At 39.6% G+C, this 25,507-nt stretch overlaps 1 pseudogene; it reads right to left on the reverse strand.

Moving 5' to 3' along the window:
* Nucleotides 1-5,787: 5,787 nt before the first annotated feature.
* Nucleotides 5,788-6,246, reverse strand: LOC100437530 (H/ACA ribonucleoprotein complex subunit 2-like; annotated as a pseudogene).
* Between the last annotated feature and the right edge of the window lie 19,261 nt (nt 6,247-25,507).

A 25,507-nucleotide genomic window follows, 5' to 3' on the forward strand; every position in this document is an offset into this window, starting at 1 on the left:
AATTATCATTCCACTTAAACAGTGTTAACTCAAAAAAGTAAGGACTCACTGCTTTAATATTTCTTCAGTTCTAAAATTCTATTTTAAATGCTGATTGTATAGAAGTGATAGTTGCCTCTCCACATTCCTCTATAATAATTGCCACCATATTTAGCAGAGTGCTAAATACATAGGTAGTGCCCACAAAATATTTTGAAACTGATATTCTAGTTGTTTTAGACTCACATGATATTGGATAGGTAGCAGTAGCTATTCAATAAAGGTTTATAGAAATGGCCAGTGAATAAATGAATGAATGTTCATTGTAAGTATATCCAGAGAGCTTGGACACTGATTCCCAGCACTTTGACCAGGTAGATATCATTACCAAAGCATGAAGATTGGATTCTTCTCTATATCTGTCTCTGTGTTGCTGTAAATAAAACAGCCACATTCAATGGAAATACGAATTTTGATTACAAATGGTTGTGTTTCTGCTATTAGCTCATTTTATATAGATAATTTTTAGTAAGTACAGAGATTTTCCAATTAAATTTTTATTCTTGTACTTGAATGTGAACTGATCAGTAAATTTGTAAGCAGTTTTGATATTTTTCATCTATTCCATTCTTTCCCCTAAGTACAATAATCTTTTGTTTTTCCAACACTTTGCCATTAAAAAGTTGATTTAAAAAGGTAACTTCTTAGGGAAATGATCCATGTGTTTAAATGTTTCCCAGTTGTGCTTTGATTTACAAGCTGCATGTTTCTATTGATTGTTACATTGGACACAAGTGACTTAGCTCATTATTCTTTTATTGAAAGCTATAGCAATTAAAAGCAAGAAACTGCAAATGGACCTAGGTCTCTGTCCAATTAAAAAAAAAGTTGTGACAGTAGTACCAGCTTACTGAGAATATTTTTGTTTGTTTGTTTGTTTGGAGACAGGGTCTTGCTTTGTCGCTCAGGCCAGAGTGCAGTGGCATGATCACAGCTCACTGTGAGACAGCCAAGTATAAAGTGGTCCACGGAGAACCTTTGACTGGCCTGTGCACCCAGAGAATGGGGTAGAGCCCTGGGATGTTCGTGCCCTTTGCATGGAGGAGGAGCCTGGCCTCTCCTATTCCTGGGTGGTAACCTGGGATTCAGTCTGTGAGGCAGGAAGCCAGCCAGCAGGACTCTTGCTTTTCTGAGAGTCCCTGTTTCCCTTTTTTTTCCTTTTCACCCAATAAATCCTGCCTTTCTCACCCTTCAAAGTGTCTGAGAACCTAATCTTTCCTGGTTGTGTGACAAGAACCCTAAGGAGAAAGTCCTATGACAACTGCAACTTGAACTCCAGGGCTCAAGGGATCATCCCACCTCAGCCTCCTGAGTAGCTGGGATGATAGGCACCAGTCACTGTGCCCATACTTAAAAAACAAAACAAAACAAACCAGTCTGTGCAATATGGTGAAACTCATCTCTACAAAAAATACAAAAAATTAGCCAGGCATGGTGGCAGGGTGTCTGTAGCCCCAGCTACTCAAGAGGCTGAGGTGGGAGGATTGCTTGAGCCTGGGAGGTGGCAGTTGCAATGAGCAAAGATTGTGCCACTGCACTTCAGCCTGAGTGACAGCGTGAGACTCTGTCTCAAAAAAACAAAAACAAAAATAAGATCAATCTACATTCACTTTTAGGTATTTGCTTTTTAAAAAATTTGCTTATATCTGAATACCTTCATGCCTTCCATTTTCTAAAACAAGTAAAATTTATTTGCTTTCAGTTCCCAACCCATTTTCTGTCATTATAAAAATACTACATTCTCATCAAATGTAAATATAAAATGTTTGGAAAATGTTTGGAAAGTACTGAAAAGTAAGTGTGAAGAACTAGAAAAAATTCACCCATGGTGTCCTCAAACTAGAAGCTACTATTGTTGTCATCATTTCTATTTGGTCTTTTTATTTTTAAATCCAATTTCCTGCCCTCCATTCCTGTTTAGATCATAGAGCACATATAATTTTGTATCTTGCCTTTTTCACTTAACAATTCATTAGAAGCATTTTGGCTTGTCATTAAAAAATATTTGTACAAGCAAGGTATGGTGGCTTGTGCCTATAATCCCAGTACTTTGGGAGGCGGAGGTGGAAGGATTGCTTGAAACCAGGAGTTCAAGACCAGCCTGGGCAACATAGCAAGACCTTGTCTCTACAAAAGAATTAGAAACAAAAAAATTTGCCAGGCATGGTGGCATGTTGCTGTAGTCCTAGCTACTTGGGAGGCTGAGGCAGGAGGATCCTTTGAGCCCAGGAGGTAGAAGCCGCAGTGAGCTATGATCATGTCACTTCACTCCAGCATGAATGACAGAGCGAGACCCTGTCTCTTAAAAAAATTATATATATAACATATATATATAATTATGCATGCATATATATATACACGTATATATGTTTTTAATATATATATAAATGCATGCATAATTTTTTTTTTGAAATGGAGTCTTGCTCTGTTGCCCAGGCTGGAGTCTTACCATGTTGGCCAGGCTGTTCTCGAACTCCTGGCCTCAAGTGATCCAACTGCCTCGGCCACCCAAAGTGCTGAGATTACAGGCATGACCCACCACACCTGGCCAATGCATGCATAATTTTTAATAGCTGCAAAATACTTCATTCTTTGCATTACCATAATTTAATTTAACATTCCTTTTGTTGGACTTTTAGATCATTTCTGGCATTTTGCTATTATTAACATCTTTGGCACATTTTTGGGGGTAGTCAGCATTTTGCATCATTTTCCAAGGTTAGACTCCCAGAAGTAGTAGTACTGGGTCAAAGGGTGAGATTGTTCACAAGGCTCTTGATTCATATTAACCATATTGCTTTTGGCTGGGCATAGTGGCTCACATCTGTAATCCTAGCACTTTGAGAGGCCGAGGGAGGTGAGTTGCTCGAACTCAGGAGTTCGAGACCAGCCTGGGTAGCATAGCAAGACCTCATCTCTACTTAAGAAAAATATATATATATATATTGGCCAGCTGCGGTGATTCACGCCTGTTATCCCAGCACTTTGGGAGGCTGAGGCGGGTGGATCATCTGGGGTCGGGAGTTCAAGACTAGCCTGGCTAACATGGTGAAACCCCATCTCTACTGAAAATACAAAATTAGCTGGGCATGGTGATCCATGCCTGTAACCCCAGCTACTCAGGATGCTGAGGCAGGAGAATGGCTTGAACCTGGGAGGCGGAGGTTGCAGTGAGCCAAGCTTGTGCCATTGCACTCCAGCCTGGGTGACAGTGTGTGACTCTGTCTCAAAAAAAAGAAAAAAATTAACTAGGCATGGTGGCACACCCCTGTAGTCTCAGCTACTTGGGAGGCTGAAGCAGGAGGATCACTTGTGCCCTGGAGGTCGAGACTGCCGTGAGCTGTGATCATGCCACTGCACTCCTGCCTTGGTGACAGAGCAAAACCCTGTCTCAAAACAATCAAATTGCTCTCCAAAAAGTACTAATTTACTTTGCAAAATGAAGTGAATGTAAGTGTCCAACTTATTGCACCCTGGCCAGCATTAATAATTAAAATAAATTTAAATCTGTACTAATTTGAATTTTGGAGATAGTATTTTATCATTTTAAAATATTTTAGGGCCAGGTGCGGTGGCTCACGCCTGTAATCCCAGCACTTTGGGAGGCTGAGGCAGGTGGATCACTTGAGGTCAGGAGTTCGAGACCAGCCTGGCCAACATGGTGAAACCCTGTCTCTACTAAAAATACAAAATTAGCTGGTTGTGGTGGCGCATGCCTGTAGTCTCAGCTACTTGGGAGGCTGAGGCAGGAGAATCGCTTGAACCCAGGAGGTGGAGGCTGCAGTGAACCAAGATGGCACCACTGTACTCCAGCCTGGGCAACAAAGCGAAACTCTGTGTCAAAAAAAAAAAATTTATATATATATACAGACACACACACACACACACACACACACAGAGATCATTCTCTTCCTCTTTCTGTAGTGACCCATATACTTTATATTTGATTAAGTTCCCTACATAGAATCTAGCACATATAGGAAGAAAGCTAACAGATTTAGCATCTGAGGTCTTTGAATGCAAATAGTTTGTCTAACCGTGAGATATGTAGTTGGCTTATAGTAATGGCGGTAATTTTGTAGCTAGAATAGAGTTCTCACCTATGAGATTGCGAACATTGCTAAATTATATCAATTTAATACCTCTCTAGTTCTGTCTCTATGAAACAGAAATGGGAATATAGGGGTTTACAAACGTAAAAGTAATCTGAAATGGTACTACCAGGAAAACCTTGCATAAACTCCTACAATACAGAAGCTAGCAAAAGAAAGCTTCATTGTGAAGTAAAGAACAAAGAGTTTTGTTTAAATGGTTGAAAAACATTTCCATTCAATTTTAATGTCTTAAATGATACATCCTACTGTTAATAGCAGTGATCCCCATGGTGAGTAATATTCTTGTTAAAGTCATAATAGATCTCCATTCACTAATTTAACAGCTTGAAGGTACACTTTTCAGACAGTAGAATGGTAATTAATCTTTGCAGCAATATTTCTTCAATAACTTCCGAGAAAGCAGGATTTTTTTTTTTTTTTGACACGAAGTCTCACTCTGTCGCTCAGGCTGGAGTGCAGTGGCGCGATCTCAGCTCACTGCAACCTCCGTCTCCCGGGTTCAAGCGATTCTCCTGCCTTAGACTCCCAAGTAGCTGGGACTAAAGGCACGTGCCACCATGCCCAGCTGATTTTTTTTTTTTTTTTTGTATTTTTGGTAGAGACGGGGTTTCACCATGTTAGCCAGGATGGTCTCGATCTTCTGACCTCATGATCCGCCTGCCTCGGCCTCCCAAAGTGCGGGATTACAGGCGTGAGCCACCGTGCCCAGCCTGGATTTTTTTTTGAGACGGAGTTTCACTCTTTTTGCCCAGGCTAGAGTGCAATGGTGCGATCTCGGCTCACCACAACCTCCACCTCCTGGGTTCAAGCGATTCTGCTGCCTCAGCCTCCTGAGTAGCTAGGATAACAGGCATGCACCACCACCCCAGCTAATTTTGTATTTTTAGTAGAGACGGGGTTTCTCCATGTTGGTCAGGCTGGTCTTGAACTTCCAACCTCAGGTGATTCACCCGCCTCGGCTTCCCAAAGTGCTGGGATTACAGGCGTGAGCCACTGCACCCAGCGAAAGCAGGATTTTTATTAATTTACCATTACAGCTGGTGAATCTGTGGAACTATTTAGAATAAGTTAATTTAATTTAATTAATTTATTTTAGAAATGGGGTCTTGCCATGTTGCCCAGGTTGGTCTCAAACTCCTGGCTTCAAGCTATCCTTCTACCTTGGCCTCCCAAAGTGCTGGGATAACAGGCGTGAGGCACTGTGCCTGGCTGATTTACTTATTTTTTTAGAGATGGGGTCTCACTATGTTGCTCAGGTTGGACTCAAGATATCTTCCTGCCTCAGCATCTTGAGTAGCTGAGAATGCAGGCACATACCACCATGCTTGGCCTAGAAGAACTTTAACATTAATTTTATTTTATTTTATTTTTATTTTTTATTTTTTTTAGTCTTAGCATTTACTTTCCCCACCCCACATTCTTGGAACAGCCTTTAGTTCTACAGGAAATGGCACTGACGGAGAGAAGGCGGGCATTACCTTCATGAAAGGGCTTTAAGAGCTGCCTGGGAAGAAGGCGTGCCTTGGGGAACTAGGAAGATGCCATCAGTGTGGGTGGGCAAGAGGACAGCCAGTCTTCCCGCCGCCAGCCCAGTAGCTTCCAGAGGCAGGTGCCCACGTGCTACTGGAGCCCCTCATAGGGGTAGGGGTAGGGACTGCACCTCCTCCAGGCACTTGTCGTAGGCCTCCTGGTACTCCTCGTGGGGCTTGACCATTATCACACAGGTGGGGCGCTTGGAGCCTGCGGCTGCACCCAGGTCCGTCTTAGAGGGATAGAGACATAGGCCAGATTTCGGTCCTCACACATGACTGGAAGATGGCAGTATACCTCAATGGGCAGTGTGTCTCCTGAAAAACCATGATCCCTTTTTCTCCTTTGTTGACAAATTTCTGAACCTCTTTCACCCCGCGCCGAAGCTGCTTCTGCTTCATGGCTTTCTTGATGCATTTGTAGAGGTTCCACGTGAGGCGGCAAGAAGCCAGGGGCTGCGTGATGGGGTTCTGGTTAACCAGCAGCTCCTGGTAGGTGCGCTCCCCGGCGCACGCCTCCTCCTGAGCCTCGGGCCCGTCGAATCTACCTTTATTTTGGTCATCGCAGCAGCCGCGGAAACCCAATCCCAAGGAGGCCGAAGAACTTTAACATTTCTATAAAGAAATTATTTTCTCTATAATGGTAAATTCTAACTTTGGCCCATGGAAATTATATGTTTTTTACATGTAATACTATGCCTTTCTTTGAAAATTTGTCAAAATGTTGTTCTGATATTTAGCAAAGTTTTATTTATTTATTTATTTTGAGGTCGATGGCGCTATCTCGGCTTACTGCAACCTCCGCCTCGCAGGTTGAAGCGATTCTCCTGCCTCAGCCTCCCAAGTAGCTGGGATTACAGGCATGCGCCACCAAGGCCGGCTAATTTTTTGTATTTAGTAGAGACGGGGTTTCACCATGTTGGCCAGGCTGGTCTCGAACTCCTGATCTCAGGTGATCCACCCGCCTCAGCTTCCCAAAGTGCTGGGATTACAGGCGTGAGCCACCATGCCCGGCCCAAAGTGTTTTAATATAATAACAATCTAACTTAAATTCCATAGTCAGTAATCTCAGTTACAATGTAAGAACACATTTTTATCAAATAAAAATTTCATGTATTAGACCAGGCATGGTGGTTCATGCCTGTAATGCAAGCACTTTGAGAGTCTGAGGCAGGTGGATCACCTGAGGACTTGAGTTCGAAACCAGCCTGGCTAACAGGGTGAAACCCTGACTCTACTAAAAATACAAAAAAATTAGCCGGGTATGGTGGCAGGCGCTTGTAGTCCCAGCTACTCAGGAGGCTGACTCAGGAGAATGGCTTGAACCTGGGAGGCAGAGGTTGGAATGAGCCGAGATTGCACCACTGCACTTCAGCTTGTGTGACAAAGTGAGACTCTGTCTCAAAAAAAACCCCCCAAAAACAAAAGAAACAAAAAAAAAAAAAGAAAAGAAAAGAAAAAAAAATTCATGTGTTAGACCACAGAAGTACATTATCTGAACTGGGTCTTTATGAGTTTACATTCATTTCTTATTTTCACTGAAAGCTCTTAATATAAATATACTCTATAGATATTTTCTGAATTCAGCAATTGTTGTTATTCCTTTTGAAAGAGAAACAGAGGTTAAGTGCCTTGCTAGGGCCATAGAGCTAAGAGGAAGTTACTAAGATTGCTGATTCAATCCTTAGTCATTAGACCAACTGTTAGTATATAATGATATATAACAATTGTTAACCTTTTGCAGCCTTTGAAAAACACACATGTGCATAGGAAAGGGAGCATGTTCTAAAATCAATACAAAGCTAAACCAAGATTTGATTAAGGAAGAGCTCATTAAAAAGGAAGCATTGATAACTATAGTATTTTTCATTGTTATCCCAGTGTGCTTGCAAAGTATTACCTTATGATAAGTACATATTGTAATTTTCTTTTCCTTTTCAAAATGCAAAATTGATTTTTTTCCTTTTATTTTAAGTTCGGGGTACATGTGCAGATTTGTTATATAGGTAAATGTGTGTCATGTGGGTTTGTTGTGCAGATTATTTCATCACCCAGGTGATTAAGCCTATTACCCTAAGTTATTTTTCCTGATCCTCTCCCTCCTCCCACCCTCTACCCTCTGATAGGCCCCAGTGTGTGTTGTTCCCCACTATGTGTCCATGTGTTTTCATCATTTAGCTCCAACTTATAAGCGAGAACATGCAGTATTTGGTTTTCTGTTCCTGTGTTAGTTTGCTAAGGATAATGGCCTCCAGCTTCATCCATGTCCCTGCAAAGGACATGATCTTGTTTTTTTTTATGGCTGCATAGTATTCCATGGTGTATATATACCACATTTTCTTTATCCAGTCTATCACTGATGAGCATTTAGGTTGATTCCATGTCTTTGCTATTGTGAATAGTGTTGCAATGAACATACACGCACATGTGTCTTTATAATAGAATGACTTATATTCCTTTGGGTATATTCCCAGTAATGGGATTGCTGGGTCAAATGGTATTTCTATATTTAAGTCTTTGAGGAACACTGTCTTCCACAATAGTTGAACTAATTTACACTCCCACTAACAGTGTGTAAACATTTCTTTTTCTCCACAACCTCACCAGCATCAGTTATTTTTTGACTTTTTAATAATAGCCACTGACTGGTATGAGGGGTATCTCATTGTGGTTTTGATTTGCATTTCTCTAATGATCAGTGATGTTGAGCTTTTTTCATATGATTGTTGGCCACATGTATGTCTTCTTTTGAAAAGTGTCTGTTCATGTCCTTTGCCCACTTTTTTATGGGGTTTTTTTTTCTTGTAAATTTGTTTAAGTTCCTTATAGATGCTAGATATTAGACCTTTCTCAGATAAATAGTTTGCAAAAATTTTCTTGCATTCTGTAAGTTGTCTGTTTACTCTGTTGATAGTTTCTTTTGCTGTGTATAAGCTCTTTATTTTAATTAGATCTCACAACATGGATATTTTTTAAAAAAGAAAACAACTCCAAAATTACATTACTCTAACTTAACTATTCACTTGTTTATGAAATATATTGCTGTTTGTGGATTGCTTTTTAGACTTTGCTCACACCCATTATTTTTTCTTTACACAATTGCAATTATAATATACATACAACTTTTTCTATGGAATTTTGTTATTTTATTTTACATTGAGATTTAAGTAATTTCGTAAGGACCTATATGAATTGAAAATTTGCAAACTCATAAACAAAGTCTAGGCATTCTCATAATCTGTCACATACTGAGACCATTTTGCAGCACAGACACTTTGTTGAACTTTCTTGTTTTCATACAGAGAACCTGCTGGAATAATGAAATTAATTCATTAGATATAGTTGTGAAAGGAGAACAGCAATACAAAAATTCTCAGTGACATTTCAGAATAGAGTCAAGTATGAACAGGCCACTTGGTGCAGAACTGGCAGAGTGGGAAGGAATAAGACTGTAATTGACCTGAGGTCTTTGAGATGATCATTATCATGAGAGACTCTGGGTAAATTAAGAGAGAAAGTCCATGCTCATGGGCACTCCATGGTATGTATATGGGGTGGAAGGTATCCCAGTAAAATGTCGTGTATCTCGAAAGTCCCATGTGGGGATAATGGTCCTCAACAGGCATGCAAAACATAGGTACAGAGAACCCAGAAGCTTGTGATATTTGAAAACCAGCATGGTCAGGTTGGCAAACCCTTGGTTCAGGACTTATGATCTGCTGCAGGATTCTCTTCCCTGCGAGGGGCCTGACAAGTGTATGGGAGGGTCCCAATCCCCAAGGACTGAAGTACCAATTTAAGTTCAGGGAATGAGACCATCAAGGATTTACTTACTGTAATTGGAAATTTGGATGGACACTGATGACCTATGGAATAAGACCAAAGTGCTCTAGATAGAACTGGGCTATTTGAGTCAGGGATAAATTGAGCTTGGTTCCATAGTATTGAGTGAAAACTCATTAAATCACTATTGTCTAAGGTCAGAATTGATGGTAGACACAGGGGTCAGAGTTGAGCCCAAGGGTGGGGAAGTAGGGGAAGAGAATGAAGACGGGTGTGGAATGCTGTCGAAATCAAATAGCTTGAACTGTGCGGAGGGGTGAGAAAGAATGGGGAACCTGGCAGGAGTAAATTGTCTGGATGTGGCTGAAATATCCTGGATACTTTTAATATTCTTTACAACTCAAAATGGAAGTCAGAAAATTTCTTAGTTTCAGGGATACTTAGGGTGAAAATTACCTGAGATTTTTCAGTAAAGAAGGACAAGTATTCAGGCAAAATAATGTAATTACTGTACCAGTTATGCAAAGCTTCAGTTGCCATTTTTAAGTGGTTTGACTTAATCAAACCACTTAAGTGGTTTGTCTTAAGTGGTTAAGACACAATCAAACCAGCTTTTATTTTTCCTGGAATAGTCTATTTTCTTCTAAATAAGTGCTTGAAGTCTTCTTCATTTAGTGATTATTAAAATGATATGCATGATTTGATTTTCCCACTTTTGACTTTTACTCTCTTGTGCTATTTGATTGACTCAACCCTAACTGTAGATATCAGCAGTACTCTGACCAGGCAGGTAATTTTTTAAAGAATTATAACTGTGGTAACTATATAATTTCTTGTCCAAACTGGTACACTTGCGAGAGTGAAAAGGGGTGCTATTAATAATTAAGCTGAGACAACTAGTATTGGTCAAGACTGTCACAAGCAAACTAGGATATATGGTCACCCTAGTATTGGGACATAACTCTCCTTGGTTCTCAAACATTTATGCATGTCTTGTGAGCAGAGGCACTGCTAGCCTCTTATTCTGGACTTTTTTTCATGAATTTTGGTATAGCAAACAGCCTTGGAAGAGAGAATGTCTTTCTCTGGAGCAAAGGGAAAAGACTGAGGTTTTCTAAGCTCAGGGTTACTCTTCTGTAATACAACCCAGTGTGTGTGCACATGTCTCCTAGCCCTTGTGTCACCCTGTGGGAAATGGGGCTTGGGCTACTGCCACAAGAAAATGAAGATGCTCTGGCTACTGCCATTGCTATTAGTAATAAACTGTCACTGTCTTTGATCCAGGAGTCTTGTGTCTTCTGCCAGCACCCATGAAACTAGCAGACTAGTTTGCAAACTAGTAAGTAAAGTCTCAGACCTTCACAGCCCTTGCTACCTGGTATAATTATAAATCACTGTGTAAGTGTAAGGTATTATTACTACTACTATTGTTGTTCTTATTAATTCAGTAGAAATTATATTCTGTGCATTTAAGAATTTATCTTCCAAAAAATATTTGAAGACTTTAACAGCAGAAAAAAAAAACACAGGCATTATTGGATCTGGTCTCACCGATGTCAGATAGCTTCTTTCAACTAATAAGATTAAACATATAACTATTATGATTAATAATTAAATTATAATAAAATAAATTATAACTTTATCTTAATGCAATGTATACTTTATTTGCTTAGTTCTGTTGTAGATTGATTTCTTCAAACTATGTAGCATATTTTGAATTCAAAATGTGTGTGACTAAATTTTTTCTTCTAGCATAATGATCTGTAATTTCAAGAAACATGTTATATGATGTAACAAAAAGCATGTAATAAAACGTGTCAGATTTTGAATTTCCCTTTCTTCTGCCTTACCTTAGCCTACATGCTTTTTTTTTCCTCTTGAACTTTCTTTAACCTTTTGTAAATATTCCAAGAGAGAGGCACCCTTACAAGCCACAGCATTTTAAGGTGGCAGATAATTGCAAAGAGAGATACAATGCACACTAATGATAATGTTTAGTACTTAGGCAGTGCTTTAAGACCATTAACCAATTAATTCACATAGCACCCCCTATGAAGCAGTAAGTAGTATTATTTCCACTTATATAGAAAATGTGTATATAGAAGCTGGCTTACTTTCCTGAGACATTAGAGCCAGTGAAATCTTGAAAACAAATTAAAATTCTCCTGTGTTCAAACTACTGAAATAGGCTCTGTTCATAATAGAAGGTTATTTGAGAGTCCTTGGAAAAAAGCTTTATTTTTAAGACTATATGTCTTGTATCCATTCATTTTCTTTCTTTATTTTGCAAAGCATTTTATTGAAATTCCCTTGTCCAAAAAAAAGAAGTCCTTTATTAGCCAAATGCTTTGAATTAAATGACTTTTTATAGCAATCACAAGAAGACATTATCCTCATAAGAACTCTGTGACAAACTTTACAGTTATAATAAAATGATACAGGGTTTCTATATTAGTTTGTATTACTTTAAGGATCAGCAGTTAATGTTATTATTTTACTCTTTTTTTTTCATTTTTTACCTGTTTATTTTACATGTGAGGTTGCTGGATGTTAATTTAAGCTGTGTTAACTTATAATTTTTTTTCACATTTTAATAATTTAACTTTATTTTTTATTGTGGTAAAATATGCATAACATTAAATTTACCATTTAACCATTTAAAATGTACAATTTAGTATCATACACATTGTTTTGTAACCATTATCTCCAGAACTTTTTATTTTACCCTTATAACCAAATCTTACATACTGAAATATTGGAATTTTTCATATCAAAAGGATGCACAGTTCATTTATTACCTGTTTAATTTCTAAATTATCTGTATTAGAGTGGTGATGAATTGTGTTAAACTATTTCTTTCTGCCTCTGCTTGTCTGGTTCTCCTTGCAGTCATAGGAGAGATGGCTTGTTGGAACAAGGTGTGAAATTGTGACTAGAATAAGGCCAAAAGATCCTTTTGGGAATTGAGTCCTTGACCTCAGTTCCTTGCACTAATAAACTGAGCTAATTAGCCACAGTGCCTGTTGCAGTATGGTACAACTTGGCAGTTGCTTTTCAATAAGTCAACTGTGTTGTGGTATCACTGGTTTAACAAACACTGTTAAGCACCTACAATGTGCAGGCAATGGGCTAGATACTCAGTGTACAAAGGTAAAAGAAATACATTTCTTGGCCCGGCACGGTGGCTTACGCCTGTAATCCCAGCACTTTGGGAGGCTGACGCAGGCGGATCACCTTAAGTCAGGAGTTCGAGACCAGCCTGACCAACATGGAGAAACCCTGCCTCTACTAAAAATACAAAACTAGCTGGGAGTGGTGGTGCATGCCTGTAATCCCAGCTACTCGGGAGGCTGAGGTAGGAGAATCGCTTGAATCCGGGAGGCAGACGTTGCAGTGAGCCGAGATCGCGCCATTGCACTCCAGCCTGGACAAAAAGAGCAAAACTCCATCTCAATTAAAAAAAAAAAAAGACATTTCCTGTCCTTGAAAGGACTAATGATCACCTATAGGTAGCAAGTAAAATTCTGCATTTGTAAATCAAAATATATGCTTTCATGTACTAACCACACTTTAGAAAGGTTTCAGTGAATATCCATAGACAAAATAGTCAAACCATTCTGTATGCATGAACTACCTTCTCAGCTCATCACTGTTTCTCTTACTGGTAAAACATAACATGTATGTGCCAAAGAAATGGTGCATTTTGGCATAATGGAAACTGGTATATTACAGTACATTTTGTTTCTTCTCAAAATAGCATCACTAGCAGCTCTTATCCTTGACCTGATTTGGGCACTTGATAAGGCATTGAATTTGTGAGTAAACAAATTCAATACAAAGACATAGTCATAAAATTAACTTGGGAAAGAGCAATGACATAGTCAAATAAGGCAGTTTTTTTATTCAAGTGCTCTAAAAGGAAGATTTGGGTTTGGAATAAATTTAAAAGTTAGATTTTTTTCTCCTTGGTAAAGACTATTTCTATGTAAATTAAATCAATATAGATATTACTAGAAAGAGAATGGGAATTGCAAACTCCAGTAAGAGATGTATTTTAAAAAGTGCATGAAAAGTACCAGAAAATGAAAAACAAGTATTTTAATTTTATATTTAAGGTAACACAAAATCATTCACATTAGAAACATGACTTTTTGGAATGAAATTTTCTGACAAATAGTAGACATTTTCTTTTCCTCCTCTTCTTTTTTTTTGAGACAGGGTCTTGCTCTGTTACCCAGGCTGGAGTGCAGTGGCATGATCTCAGCTCACTGCAGCCTCTACCTTTTGGGCTCAAACAGTCCTTCCACCTCAGCCTCTTCAGTAACTGAGACTACAGTCACCTGCCACTGTGCTTTGCTACTTTTTAAATTGTTTCTTGTAGAGACAAAGTCTCACTATATTGCCGAGGCTGGTCTCAAACTCCTGGGCTCAAGCAATCCACCCGTCTTGGCGTCCCAAAGTGCTGGGATTACAGGGGTAAGTCACCACGCCCCACCCCTCTTCTTTTTGTAAAAAAAAATTTCCCCCAGTATGGAAATGTTAAGTGCCATTAAGTACATTTGAAAAACTTGTGAACCTTGACATTTGATGATGATCTAGAAAAATGCTTAGGCTTGTTGAACACATGGGAAAATATGATTCTTTCAAACAGAGCAACTTTACTTAAGAAGGTTAATGTTCAGAAGTGGGTGAAAGAAAAGGTAGCTTTGGATTCTGAAATACTCTTAAAGATAACATTAGCATTTATGACACACCTATAGAGATAGAAGACAGGTTCTTACAGTGAGTGAGAATATATTTGAGTAATAAAAAGGAAAGGAGTGACATTTTTACTCACTGGTTAAAATTATTGAAATTATTTTTAAATTAGGATCAAAGAAATCTGGTTTAAATTAAATTATTTATTTTTGATACAGAGTCTCACTCTATCGCCGAGGCTGGAGTGCAGTGGCACCATCTCTGCTCACTGCAACCTCTGCCTCCTGGGTTCAAGTGATTCTTGTGCCTCAGCTTCCCAAGTAGCTGCGATTACAAGTGTGCACCACCACACCCAGCTAATTTTTGTATTTTAGTAGAGACGGGGTTTCACCATGTTGGCCAGGCTGGTCTCAAACTCCTGACCTCAAGTGATACCCCTGCCTCAGCCTCCCAAAGTGCTGGGATTACAGAGCCACTGTGCCTGGCCTAAATTTTATTTTTGTTGTCTAAGAAGTACTGCCTGAAATACAACATAGTCTGATTTAGTTAGTTTATTTTTATTTAAGAAAATGAGCTATCCTAGAGCCTATATAATAGTGAAGTGATGCAATCCAAAGATACAATATTCATAGCTCTTAAATTTATGTATTTGTATAGCTTTTTAATTACTGTTGAAAGTTTATCTTTCTTTTTATTATTTGTTTATTTATTTGGTTTTTTTTGAGATGGAGTCTCACTCTGTCACCCAGGCCGGAGTGCAGTGGCACAATCGCAGCTCACTGCAGCCTCCATTTCCCGAGTTCAAGATATTCTCCTGCCTCAGCCTCCTGAGTAGCTGGGAATACAGGTGTGCTGCCACACCTGGCTAATTTTTTTGTATTTTTTTAGTAGAAATGGGGTTTCACTATGTAAGCCAGGCTGGTCTCGAATCCACCTGCCTCAGCCTCCCAAAGGGCTGGGATTACAGGTGTGAGCCACCGCACCCAGCCCTATTTATTTATTTATTTATTTGAGATTGAGTCTAGCTCTGTCGCCCAGGCTGGAGTGCAGTGGCATGATCTTGGCTCACTGCAACCTCCACCTCCTGGATTCAAGTGATTCTCCTGCCTCAGCCTCCCGAGTAGCTGGGATTATAGGTGCCCGCCACCGTGCCCAGCTAATTTTTGTATTTTTGGCAGAGACGGGTTTTCACTGTGTTGGCCAGGCTGGTCTTGAACTCCTGACCTCATGATCCGCCCTCCTCGCCCTCCCAAAGTGCTGGGATTACAAGCGTGAGCCACCATGCCTGCCCCCTGGTCCTATTTTAAATTTTTTTAAGAGATAAGGTCTCGCTCTGTCACCCAGGCTTCAGTGCAGTGGCATAATCATAGCTTGCTGCAGTCTCAAACTCCTGGGTTCAGGCAATCCTCTTGACTCAAGCCTCCGGAGTAGCTGGGACTATAGGCACATACCACCATAACCAGCTAATTAAAAAAAATTTTTGAAGAGACAGGGTCTTGCTGTATTGCCCAGGCTAGTCTTGAACACCTGACCTCAAGCAATCCTCCTGCCTTGGCCTCCCAAAGTGTTGGGATTACAGGCGTGAGCCACTATGCCTGGAGTCTTTTTATTTTCAAGATAATGTGTACTTAACAACATTTGGAAAACATAAAATAATATAGAAAAGAAACTACTCATTCTCTTACCTTGGAATAACTTTTATTAGCATTTTGGTGTACTTCTAATCATTTTTTTTTTTTTTGGTGAATTGATGTTTCTTTTTTATATATTGTCAAGATAGATGTACAATTTCGATGCTACATTTTTTCTTTTAACACTTCATCTTAAACATTCCTCATTTTTGTAATTATATCATCTTTTAAAATAATGTTTATAATTTAAAAATGGTTGTATAATGTTTCATCAAGTCAATATGCAGTAATTTACTTAGCCATTCCCCTTTGTTGGATGTTTAAATTATTTCACATTCATTATTATTAGATGTAATATCTGAACATTGTTGTGCTTAAAATTTTTCCATGTTTACATTTTTTTCCTTAGGATAAAAAACTGGAAGTGTAATTAGTGAATAAGAAAAAATAAGGCCAGGTGCAGTGTGGCTCATACCTGTAATCCCAGCACTTTGGGAGGCCACAGCGGGAGGATCACTTGAGCCTAGGAGTTCAAGACCAGCCTGGGAAACATAGTGAGACCCCATCTCTACAAAAAAATTAAAAAATAGCCAGGCATGATGGTGCGTGCTTATAGGCCTAGCTACTCAGTAGGCTGAGGTGGGAGGATTGCTTGAACCCGGGAGTTTGAAGCTGCAGTGAGCTATTATCATACCACTGTACTCCAGCCTGGGTGACAGAGTGAGATCCTGTCTTTTTTTTTTTGAGACAGAGTCTTGCTCTGTTGCCTAGCCTGGAATGCAGTGGCGCGATCTCAGCTCACTGCAACCTCCGCCTCCTGGGTTCAAGCAGTTCTCCTGTCTCAGCCTCCTGAGTAGCTGGGATTACAGGCATGCACCACCATGCCCGGGTGATTTTTGTATTTTTAGTAGAGACGGGGTTTTGCCATGTTGGTCAGGCTGGTCTCAAACTCCTGACCTCAGGTGATCCACCTGCCTCAGCCTCCAAAAGTGCTAGGATTATAGGCATGAGCCACTGTGTCCGGCTGACCGTGTCTCTTAGAAAAAAAGAAAAAATAAAAAGATTTACAGCTTTCGATAAATATTGCCAAATTGCTTGCCAAAGAATGTGCTATGGTCTGAATGTTTTTGTTCCCTCACCAAATTCGTATGTTGAAACCTAATCTCCAATGCAGTAATATTAAGTAGTGGGGCTTTGGGGAGGTGATTAGGTCATGAGGACTCTGCCCTCATGAATAGGATTGGTGCTTTTATAAAAGAGGCTTGAGGGAGCCTTTTTGCTTTTCCACTATGTGAGGACTAAGCAAGAAGGCACATCTGTGAAGCAAAAAGCCATCACCAGACACTGAATCTGTCGGCTCTTTGATCTTGGACTTCCCAGCTTCTAGAACTATGAGAAATAAATTTCTTTGTATATTACCCAGTCTAAGGTATTTTTAAAAATAATAGCCTGAATGGACTAAGACAAATGTGCAGTAGTTTTCAAAAACACTTTTAAGTATGTTACCTGATTTGATGGCATAACAAACTCCGCTTAGGCAGGGCAGATATTATTAGGCTCACTTGCTAGATGAGGAAATTAAGGTACATAAAGTGTGGCTGTATTAAGCAGGCTTATTCACCTGACACTTAACAGAATTTGAACTAGGCATTGTGTGAAATGTAAAATGAATAAACTCAAAGTCGAGTTGACGAGATAGATATAGACACCAATAAGTATAAAACAAGATGGCCTAAGAGAAGGCACAGAAGAGGTAAGAAGGACAATGAATTAGTGCCCAGATTTCTCTGGGTGCTGAGATCTCTTTCAGCCAGGGCCATGTGAAAACACTCTGGGGTGGCAGATGAGGCATATGGAAGAGGGGGTGCTTCTGAGTTGGGCTGTACAAAGCTGAAAAGGATTTCCATAAGGCCTGGTACAGAGATAAGGGATCAGTGGAGGGGTATAGCAGGTTATTGCAGATAGTGCAAGCAAATGGATGTGGGGAGAATAAAAGAGGATATATATATATATATATATTTTTTTTTTTTTTTTTTTTTTTTTGAGACGGAGTCTTGCTCTGTCGCCTAGGCTAGAGTGCAGTGGTGCCATCTCGGATCACTGCAACCTCTGCCTCCCATGTTCAAGAGATTCTCCTAACTCAGCCTCCCGAGTAGCTAGGATTATAGGCGCCTGACACCACATCTGGCTAATTTTTGTGTTTTTAGTAGAGATGGGGTTTCATCATCTTGGCCAGGCTGGTCTTGAACTCCTGACCTTGTGATCCACCTGCCTCGGCCTCCCAAAATGCTGGGATTACAGGCGTGAGCCACCAAACCTGGCCAAAGAGGTAATATTTTAAAAATAATTTTTAGTTAAACAAACAACCACTTTTGTGTTTTAGAAATACACTTATTTTTGGCTGGCGAGGTGGCTCACCCTTGTAATCCCAGCACTTTGGGAGGCCGAGACGGGTGGATCACGAGGTCAGGAGTTCAAGACCAGCCTGGCCAAGATGGTGAAACCCCGACTCTACTAAAAATACAAAAATTAGCTGGGTGTGGTGGCAGGTGCCTGTAATCCCAGCTACTCTGGAGGCTGAGGCAGAGACTTGCTTGAACCCGGGAGGCGGAGGTTGCAGTAAGCCGAAATCATGCCACTGCACTCCAGCCTGGGCGACAGAGTGAGATTCCATCTCAAGAAAAAAAAAAAAAAAAGAAATACACTTATTTTCTTGGACTGTGGTAGAAGGATTTTGCTAAAAATATTGTTTTATCCTATCCTGTTACTGGCTTTCAGTAAATCACAAAGCGTTCACTTGTAATACTTTTCTTTAAAAATAAACATCCCAGGATTGTTTTCATCCTTTTTATTAATTAACCCCTAAGCATGGTGCTAAAATACTGGGCTCGTTTTTTTTGTACTGCATGACCAAACTCCTATATTTTGAACCACTTAAACACTTCTCATGAGAGTCAGACATCCTTAGTAGTGTGTGCTCACAATAGCTAATGGTTTAACAAGCACTGTCAGGCAGCCTCACATTTCAGCTGCTCGTTTTGCTGAGGGCAGATAATTTATGCTACATCCCACAGCACAGACCAAGTACATAAAACCAGAGAGGAATGTTAATGGAAAAAATTACAAATTCTTAAAGTGACAGGGCTTTTATAGTTAACTCTTTTAAACAGTTTGCAGTGTTATCAGGTTATGTGAAAGTTTGAATGAAATGTGGAAAATGATAAATGAAAGAAGTTTGTAAAAGTCAACAAATACAGTATATTTGATTTAAAACGTAGGGCAGTGTTTGGCACATAGTAGGCATTCAGAAATGTTTTTTGAATGAATGAGTGGGTGTATTTTTAATTTCTGATGTACTTAATATGCATTTTATTTTGTTACTGCTAAATTTTACTGAACTGGCAAACTTTTTAAATATGTGGAATGAATTGTAAGACTGATAAATCTTTAAGCAAATATAGTTTAATTTTTGCTAGAATTTTTTGAGACATTTGCCTTATTTTATGGTTATGACTTAATTATAAATACGGGCAGAATATTAATCATAGTTCTCAGACAATTCAGATTTTTCAATTACCTCAGATAAATTTTCTGCTTAGTTTAGTTAGAGCACAATAGTAAGAGCAACATTGTAGGGTGAACCAATCTAAAAGTGTTAATGATACCCTGGGTAAATTAGTTCTTCCTAGGAAAGACAGACACATTTTCTTCAAATAGAAAAGTTACTTCTGGTGAGAGCAAGAATTGATTCTCAAAAAACACTATATTTTACTTTCTCTGTTCAGAGAGTTAGGCTTTCAATTTGGTTAACAAATAGCCCTCTGATTTTTTTTTTTTTTTGGTAATAAAGGAAACAATACCTACTAATTATTAAGTACTTTTCATTGGTAATGACTGTACTAAGGCCTGTACTGAGACACGCATTGCCTCATTTATTTTTATCCTTACTCCAACATTATGAGGTATATACTGTTATCATCCTCATTTTACAAATGTGGAACAGAGGCGTAAAGCCAAGGGCACAGAGCTATTAAGAGATGGAGCTGGAATCCAAACAGAGCTCTGATTCTAGTGTTGTGGGATGTGAGTATTTAGTCATTGTCTTTCTATGTGTATGTTTAACTTATCTAAAATAGTTCATAAGGTTTCATTTGAAACTTATCTCACTCGCCAGTGAATGTGCTACTGTTTGATGCTACAGAAACGTTTTCACTTTCTTTCACTTTTAACTTCCTATTCTCTAGGCCTTAGGAACTAGGTAACCTAATAAACTTGCCTTTTGAAACAATACTGAAATAGCCAGCATTTATTGGCTGCTCACTTTGTACCAGGCACTTCCTAATTGTTTTACAAGCATCTTATTCATTACAACATTCTTCTACTATTTGCCCCTATTTTACAGATCAAAAAATGAAGCTTAGTCAGGTTAAGCAACTTTGCTACCAAAGTTAGGAAATGTTGCTACTAAAGTTAAGCAATTTAGAAAAATTAAGCAACCCTAAATCATATAGGTTAAGTAACTAAGCAGTGGACTTGGGATTTGAACTCAGGTTGTTTGACTGACAGTTGGCTTACTTAACCACCCTGTTCTACTGCCTTTTTTTGTTTGTTTTTTTTTTTGAGATGGAGTCTCACTCTGTCACCTGGGCTGGAGTGCAGTGGCGTGACCTCAGCTCACTGCAACCTCCACCTTCTGGGTTCAAGCGATTCTCCTGCCTCAGCTGCCGAGTAGATGGGATTACAGGCGCCCACCACCACACCCAGCTAATTTTTGTGTATTTTTAGTAGAGACAAGGTTTCACCATGTTGGCCAGTCTGGTTTTGAACTCCTGACCTCAGGTGATCCGCCCTCCTTGGCCTCCCAAAGTGCTAGGGTTACAGGCGTGAGCCACTGCGCCCGGCCTTCTACTGCCTTCTTAAATTAAGTAGTGGGCCTGTCTCTGAGCAGATTGAGACACCACTTCCCCTCCCTTGTAAAGCATGCCTCTCACTGACATTCCCAGTCCACCATGTGAGAAGCCTGCAAAACTCAGACTCCCATAGAACATTGCTCTGAGACCTATCAGGCCTGCACATGTTGGAATGTTCTGTATAGATTTTTTGATTTCTCATGGTTAGAACATTGACAGCCTTCAAGATTCCCCTAAGGGAGGACAAACTTTTTTCTGACATGTGAGCCACTCTCTGGTTACAGATGGAGGGCGTGGATTGCATCTGTCTTGGGGCTGCTTCTCTCTCTCACTTACCAGCTGAAATGCCCCAAGCACTTGCCTGCTTATTTTTGTTCTTCCACTATTTCCCACAGTTTTGTTTTTTTTTTCGTTACAGTGAAGCACAGTTCTTTCTGTTTCATGTGGCACCAGCTGTCTGGTTTGCTCCCTCTGTACCTGTTACCAGCAGCTGGAGCAAATGGGAAAGAATACATTTGGTAGAATGGGGCTGACCCATGAGGCCTACCTCTGTTAGCTCAGTGGGTACCCTCCACAGGGGAAACAGTGTGAGTTTTTGTAATCTTGCTACTCTCCCTGGGAGGTCTTTTAAGGGCTGAGTACCTAAAGATGTTTTCCTATCAGACTTTTTTTTCCCTCCGCCCCCCACCTAGGTTCCATCTTGCATTCCATTGCTAAATCAGATTAACACCAAAAAAACTAATACCTGATGGGATGTTACAGTTTACAACAGATTTTATATTCATTCTCTCATTTAACCCTTACAACCACCTGGTGTTAAGTATAATACATATATTTAGGTATGAGAAAACTGGCTTAGCTGGTGGTTGAGGTGGCTTATGCTTGTAATCCCAGCATTTTGGGAGGCTGAGGCAGAGGGATCACTTGAGCCCAGGAGTTTGAAAACAGCCTGGGCAACATAGGATATCCTATCTCTATAAAAGAAAAAGAATTTAATAAAAAAGAAAAGAAAACTGGCATAGAGTAGTTAAGTAATTTGCCCAAGATCATGCAGCCCAATATACTTTTGCCAGGGAATCCCTGTTCCTTTCTACTATCTGATACTATAGTAGCTTTTTTTCTTTTCTTTTCTTTTCTTGTTTTTTGAGATGGAGTCTCACCCTGTCACCCAGGCTGGAGTGCAGTGGCACTATCTCGGCTCACTGCAACCTCCACCTCCTGGGTTCTAGCAATTCTCCTGTCTCAGCCTCTTGAGTAGCTGGGATTACAGGCCCGTGCCACCACACCCGGCTAAATTTTGTATTTTTAGTAGAGACGGGGTTTTACTCATATTAGTCAGGCTGTCTCAAACTCCTGACCTCATGATCTGCCTGCCTCGGCCTCCCAAAATGCTGGAATTACAGGCATGAGCCACTGTGCCTGGCCTATAGTAGCTTTTAAGTAGCATGATTATCAAGTTGAGTGAAGCTCTTGAGAGGTGTTTTATACCATGTAAACTCTTTGTAGCAGAGAGCATTTGGAATTTGGAGGTCAGCACAAGTGGCCAAGCTGTGGCAGGTGTTCAATAAATTGTTGTTGAACTGAGCTGGTCAGATATTGTCACTAACCTGAAATATGCAATTTAGCCTCAGGCAACCCTTTTAATCTCATTTGCCTTGTATTCTTTTACTGCCCTAACGGTCTCAAAGGGTTGTTGTAAGGATCAAATGAGACAACCTATATCACTATATAGAGTGATATACAAATGTAAGGAATTATCTTTATGCCAATGTTTTAAATTCTGAATTTTTCTGGCAAACACCACACTTTCTATTTCCTTTATGAATATTTTTCTTTGAGATGATCTTGTCTCAAAAATGCTGTGGGAGTATTTTAGTGACTGATTGTATCCCTCTTTAAAAAAGAAAAGTAGAAGGAAAATGGAGAAAAAAAAAGAACAAGGGTTAATGGGAAGTGGAAAGGGTAAGTTTTAGGCCTTGGAGGCTGCACTTTTAAAGAAAGACAAACAGCCAAACAGTTGAAGAGCAAGTAAAAGAGCAAACATTTGCAGAGTTCTTACTGTGAGCCAGGCGCTGTTCTACATGTTTTGGTGTATTAACTTGATTAGTCCTCACAGTGACCTTATGAGGTAGATACTCTTCTTATCTCCACTGTACAGGTGAAGAAACAAAGCACCATGTGGTTAAATAATGTGCACAGGCCATACAGCACCTAAGTGGTAAAGCTGGAACTGAGGCTAGTCAGCATTGCACCAGGGCTCCAGTGCTTCCCTCTTCACCATGCTGCCTTTGTAATCTGGGATGTGAGAGAAGCAGCACATGGGATATCTTTTAGAAAACTGAAGAAAATGCTTAAGGAGAGAGCATTTGATCCTGCTGTAATGTTATTTGTCTTCAAAATACTTTTTGCTCACTGTTAAAACATAGATGAATCAGCAAAGCCATAAGATTGGTAGATAATGTTTTTGTCTTTTAGCCTGTCCTTCAACCAGAACCAGTCCTAGCTGCTTTTACTGGTGATTTTCTAAATTTTATTTTTCAGTTTCCTGATAATTTATTCTTTCCCCCAAACTATAGTGCCAATAGCCTGAGTAAGAATGAGACTTTCTTACTTAGTATAGTTCTTCTTTCTTTTAGTCTCCTTGCACTGAATTAAGCTATTATCTCTTTTTTTTTAAAATGAATATTTTGAATAGGCAATACAGTTCAAAAATAAAAAGAATAAGAAGGCACGTCATGAAAATTCTCCTTTCCACTCCTTCCATCATGCTTAGTTCCTAAACACCCCAACCCCAAAAATCAGAATTCTTAGTTTGTATTCTATCTTTTCAGAGTTTCTTTTCTTTTTTCAAGACTGAGTCTTGCTCTGTCGCTCAGGCTGGAGTGCAATGGCGCGATCTCGGCTCACTGCAAGCTCCGCCTCTCAGGTTCAAGCGATTCTCCTACCACAGCCTCTCGAGTAGCTGGGACTATAGGCGCCCGCCATCACGGCTGTCTAATTTTTTGTATTTTTAGTAGAGACGGGATTTCACCGTGTTAGCCAGGATGGTCTCGATCTGTTAACCTCGTGATCTGCCTGCCTCGGCCTCCCAAAGTGCTGGGATTACAGGCATGAGCCACTGCACCCGGCGAGTTTCTTTATGAATATTGAAGCAATTATGATTTTTTTTAACACAAAAGGTAATACTATTCTGCATCTTACTTTTTTAACTTATTGCATCTTGGAAATCTTTCCATATTACTACTTAGAGAGCATTTTCATTTTTTCCTTTCTCATTTTTTACAAGGTATAGTAATTCATTTTGTGGAGTATACTTTACTGGACCAGTCCTTCATAGATGGACATTGGAGTTTTTTAGTCTTTTTAAAGCTACCACTTAAAATGCTTCAGTAAAGGGGCAGGAAAGGTAAAATTAAGACAAGAAGCAACATCTAGAAAATCTCCAGATACGAAGTTGTGATCTGGGAGGCAGGAATGAAAAAGTTCTGGCTCTGCCTTGTGATGGGGCACATCTGGATTGCCAGAGGCTTGCATTTTGACTACACCTGTTCTAGTTGGAGAAAGAAGGAAAACAACTAGCATGGTGAAACCTCAACACACCTGAGCTTGGTTTACTGCAAAGTCTCGGGGTGAGGATAGATTGACAGCTGGTGTATGAGCTGCCCAAAGGTAAACTGTTGTAGTAAAGAAATTGATGGCATGATAGATAGAAGTGAGATAAGCACTATTAACCACAGGTAAACTTCTTTCAACAGACTGCTACCAATTCTCATATATAACTTGCAGTAGAAAAAAATTAGTTCAACAACTCTATTCCTAAACCTTTAAGTAAGCTCTGACACCTTATCAAAGAGCAAAAGAGTAGATTTGTCTTTTTACCTTGGACACATGTCAAATAAAAAAACCTCAGCAAAGGGTAAAGAGTTTAAAAAAGAAATTAAATACCTTAAACATATGATGTTTAGTACTTTATTAAATGCTTCTTTTGATGACAGTATCAAGGAACAGTTTCATCTTAGGCATTCTAAGGTTAATAATCACATATGTAGGATTTTATGTCATAGTTTTGATATGGATTCATGGTTTTATACTGTTGATAAATAAGAAATAGCTTGTAAGCTATCACACATCATCACTGTACTTTAAAAAATGGAATATAGCTGAAAAACGCAAATATATAATTTACACCAGTGTTACACAAATGTGATTTTAGGGATTGACAGTGAAATATAAGTTTTTTTTGTTTTGTTTTGTTTTTTTGAGATGAGTAGAGTCACACTCTGTTGCCAAGGCTGGAGTGCAGTGGCATCATCATGGCTCACTGTAGCCTCAATTTCCTTGGCTCAAGCGATCCTCCCATCTCAGCATGCTAAGTAGCTAGGACCATAGTTGCATGCCACCACACCTAGCTAATTTTTTATTTTTTGTAGAAATGGGGTCTCCCTATGTTGCCCAGGCTGGTCTTGAGCTTCTGGGCTTAAGCGATCCTCTCATCTTGGCCTCCCAAAGTGCTGGGATTACAGGCGAGAGCCCCTGTGCTCAGCCTGATATTTTAAAATGTTAATGTTGTAAAGGATTTTCTGATCTGCGTGGTTAAGAAAGAAAACTTAATATTGCTTCTGATATTCAGCTATAAACTCAAGTGTTGTTTTGGAGGGACTGGTTTTTTATTTCAGAAAGACAGTTATCAATATTCAGTATCAAAACAGTTGCACTATTTATTTCTCTTTCTCCCAATCGGCCCCAAAGAGACCACATCGAAGGAGAGTTCATTTTAAGCCAATAAGCTGCAGGATGTACAC

Source organism: Pongo abelii, chromosome 6, assembly GCF_028885655.2.
Source record: "Pongo abelii isolate AG06213 chromosome 6, NHGRI_mPonAbe1-v2.0_pri, whole genome shotgun sequence".
NCBI classification, from domain to species: Eukaryota; Metazoa; Chordata; class Mammalia; order Primates; family Hominidae; genus Pongo; species Pongo abelii.